Below are 4,130 nucleotides of genomic sequence, written 5' to 3'. Positions count from 1 at the left end.
CTGGTCTACATAGTGAATTCCAGGCCAGCTGGGGCTACAGGGAGACCCTGTCTCAAAAAAAGACTGAAAAAAAAAAAGCAGGCTGAGCAGGGGCCAGGGGAGCAAGCCAGTAAGCAGCTTTCCTCCATGGCCTGTGCTCCAGCTCCTGCCTCCAGGTTCCTGCCCTGAGTTCCTACCTTGGGCTCCATGATGAATTGTGTGACCCAGGAGATGTAAACCGAATAAACCCTTTCTTCCCCAAGTTGGTATTGGTCAGTGTTTTGTCACAGCGATAGAGAAACAAACTAGAACATACCTGAATTTAAAAACTCAGCCTGGCTCTTTGGTCCCCAGCCACTAGCGAGAGGAGCCGCCATGTCCACGCATCTGCAATGGATGGGTCGTGTGGAACTGCTCCAGTTTCCTGATCAAGAGGAACAAACAGATGTACAGCACTGAGCTCAATAATCTGAAGGCCCAAAACTCCTGCTACAAAGGACTGATTCACGGTAAGACTGTGGGATTAGCGCCTGAGGCCGACGGCAAAGGGGTCATGGAGAACCTGGAGATCCGGCCAGCTAAGGCCAGTCACCTCCTATGTGAGGACCACCATCCATCAACAAGAACGCCTGGGCCGCCCTCAGCAGCATCAGGCATAAGATCCGGAAGAGCAAATACCGCCCGATTGGCACTTGGCAGCCATCCGAAGAGCCAGCGCCATCCTGCACAGCCAGAAGCCTGTGGTGGTAAAGAGGAATCGGACTTGCCCCACTAAGAGCTCCTGAGCCCCCTGCCCCGGAAGAAATAAAGAGTCACTGACTTTGTCAACCAAAAAGAAAAAGAAGAAACCTCCACCTGACTTTTTTTAAAATGTTTTATTATTTTTATTTTACGTGTATGAGTGTATTGCCTGCATGTACGTGAGTGTACCCGTGTTGTGCAATGCTGCTGAGGTCAGAAGAGGGCTTCGGATTCCCCTGGAACTGGAGTTAAGGACGGTTCGTAGCTGCCATGTGGGTGCTGGGAATCGAACCCGGTCCTCTGCAAGAGCAGTCAGTGGTCTTAACCACTGAGCCATCTCTCCAGCCCTCACCTGACTTTTAAAAATTTTTTACTTTATGTGTATGCATGTGTTGCCTGCATGTAGGTAAGTGCATGCAATGCCCGCAGAGGACAGAAGAGGCTGTTGGATCCCCTGGAACTGGAGTTAGCTGTTATGGACAGTTGTTAGCTGCTATGTAGGTGCTGGGATTCGAACCCGGGTCTTCTGCAAGAACAATCAGTGTTCTTAACCACTGAGCCATCTCTCCAGCCCCCACCTGACTTTTTAAAACACTTTATTTTTAAAAATAGCTTTTATTTATTTTTATTTTATGTGTATGAGTATATTATACCTGCATGTAAGTGCACCCATGTTATGCAGTGCTGGCAGAGGTCAAAAGAGGGCATTGGAGCCCCTGGAATTGGAGTTAGGGACAGTTGTTAGCTGCCATGTGGGTGCTGGGAACCAAATTCCAGTCCTCCACAAGAACGGTCAGTGCTCTTAACCGGTGAGCGATCTTTCCAGCCCCTTTAGCCTGACCATATGGCCTTTAGTGGGGACAGAGGAAGACTTCAGTGGTGATGTGACAATGACTTCAGGTTGGGGTGCCGTCTCAGGCTTCTAAGTGGAGATTGTAGGTGAGGCCGAAACACTGATCTGGCATGATTTCAGCATGACTGAAACCAGGATGATAAGAGACAGTCCCTGAGGAAGTGTGGAAAAAGGAGAGGATGAGCAATGCGGCCTGGGCCTGGGGAACAGCAACAGCTAGCGGGGAGCAGGCAAAGAAGCCAGAAGTCAGAGGTGGGAGGGATTTCAGGAATTGGGGTGACACCCAGGGGCACATGCTAAGAGTACAGAATGCAGTCAGCAGGCAGAAAATGACTAGCCAAGATGCAACAGGGAGGGTTGCCTGATAGACCAGGAAAGAGGCCAGGACCTGGGAAGGATGAGCAGCTGCTGGAGGGAAAGCTGGTGGTAAGAACAGTTCCTTGTTTAGATCGGTTACTTTGAGCTCAGGTATCCTAGGGGGAGAGAGCGCCCAGGATTGAAGAGGGAGGTGAAGGCTGGTGGTGTAGAATTCCCAGGCCTTGAATGGGTAGAGGAGACACAAGTGGGGCATCCCTCATGGATGATTCAATGCTGATCCACCTGCACTGGGGGGGAAGGGGAGAGCAGACCTACCTCAGAGGCTTGAGAGGCAGCTGTGGAAGGACAGGGATCTGGTTTGGGAAAAGGTACCGGGAGCTGGGATGTACAGACTATCCCCAGCCCTCAGGAGTATGGGCGGTAACCGTCTCAGAGGTGACCAGAGGTACAGTGGATCCCACCTGGTCGGGAGGAGAGTGGGGGAGGGCAGTAGCAGGCAAGAGTAACAAGCCAGTGCCCGGAGGAGGTGTACCCAACAAGATGCCCCACAGCCGAGCCTATGATAAGCACTGGAGTAACCCCTGGACCTCACAGATGGATAACAGTCCTGGCACTTATCAATGAACATTGGTGGGGCTCAGTTTACCTCCCTTGGGGGCACACTCCAAGAAGACCCTCAGCTTGGCCCAACAGAGAAGAAACTTCTAGTGTGCTGCGACTTGGCTCCTCTCCTTGTAAAGTGTTCAGTCACCTTGTAAAGAATTAAAACCTACAATTAAAGCCGTGGTCATGCACTGGGCATGATGGTGTATCCCTGTAATCCCAGGACTTCTATGAGGTAGAGGCCAGAGGATCAGGAGCTCAAGGTCAGCCTGGGCTACACAGTGAATCTGAGGCTCACGTAGGTTACTTGATCATGACTCAGGGCAGTGACCAAGATAGATTCCAAGTGCCTTCAGGCTTGTAGGACTGAGGGGAGGGTGACCAGCTAGCAGAGACACCACCTGGCTAGGCTCAGTAAGCATTCAGGACAAGGGCAGGAGGGATACCCTGTGGCGATGAAGCAGAGCAGCTTCCTGGAGGAGGCGGCAATAGCCAAGCTGAGCAGATGGTGGATCTTCCAGGCCACTGTCTCCTGGACACTTTAAAGCTGCCCTGTGAGGACTCTAATCCCAGGCATTCCCCTGCGTCTCCATCCTGTAGACTTTACATTGAGGAGGATCACAGTCTGATACATGTCCCCAGGGAACCCTTTCTAAGTAAGGGCCTCTGGGACACCCTGGAGGGACCAGAGGGTCCAAAGCCAGGAGCTTTGAGGCGGTCCCGAGGAGCACAGTTGCTAAACTTCCAGCAGGTGGTGCTGTTGCCTCTGAAACGAGGCCTGTCCCTCCTGGGCCAGTACTTGGAGGTGCCAATGGTGGGCTGGGAGAAGAGGGGCTATACCATTTGCTTGTAGCAAGAGGCAGAACACTGGCTGGGCCCTCCCCGAGTCACTATCATCACCTCCAGACCATCAGTGCTGTTCCCTGAGCCCCTTACTGGAGGTCTCTAATTGTTATCAACTGGCCAGTCTCCTCTGCCACTTCAAGCCTGTGTATGGTGGTCTTGCATCCCCATTATTCTGAGCAACAGCGTGTCCCTTCAAACCAGGCCACACCTGGCATTCCTTTCTAACTGCACTTAGGTCCTGGAGTGGGGCCACGTGCTTCTGTGGGGTTGGGAACACTAACAGGGACAGAGAGACAGGATGCTAGGATGCATGAGGTTACAGACCTAAGCTGAGTACAGGGAAAGTGGATCTTGTGTTCAGCCTGAGTTTTAGTGCTTGTCCAACACCTGGGCCCCTTCCCTAGCCCCTGGCCTCTTCCCCCTTCAGTAATGTCAGTCACAAGGCTGTTCAGAGAAGTGACTTTAATGCCCCCAGAGTGTCTCCCGATAGCCCTAGCTGACCTGGAACTCATGATGTAGACCAGGCTAGCCTTGACCACCACGCCCAGCCATTGTTTTGGTTTTTTAAAGACCGGGTCTTGCTGTGTAGACCAGGCTGGACTTGAACTTGCACTTGTCCTACCTCAGGCTTCTGAGTGCTAGGCTTGTGGGAGCACACCACCCACCCCCGGCCCCCAGCCACCCTTCTGCAGCTTCTCTAGGTCTTTTTAGAGCTTCCTTTATTGCCCAGCTCCCAGGCATCCTGCCTGTCATGATATAACAGATATGCCCAGGCCCACCACTCTTTCCT

The 4,130-nt window shown here is 52.4% G+C and overlaps 1 pseudogene; it reads left to right on the top strand.

The window, feature by feature from the left end:
• The first annotated feature begins 354 nt into the window (after nt 1–354).
• Nucleotides 355–764, top strand: LOC103730650 (annotated as a pseudogene).
• The last annotated feature ends 3,366 nt before the right edge of the window (nt 765–4,130 follow it).

This window comes from Nannospalax galili, unplaced genomic scaffold (assembly GCF_000622305.1).
Source record: "Nannospalax galili isolate Female #2095 unplaced genomic scaffold, S.galili_v1.0 scaffold1314, whole genome shotgun sequence".
Classification (NCBI taxonomy): domain Eukaryota; kingdom Metazoa; phylum Chordata; class Mammalia; order Rodentia; family Spalacidae; genus Nannospalax; species Nannospalax galili.
Note: the sequence above shows the minus strand (reverse complement) of the source record. Positions and strands in the feature narration are given on the sequence as shown.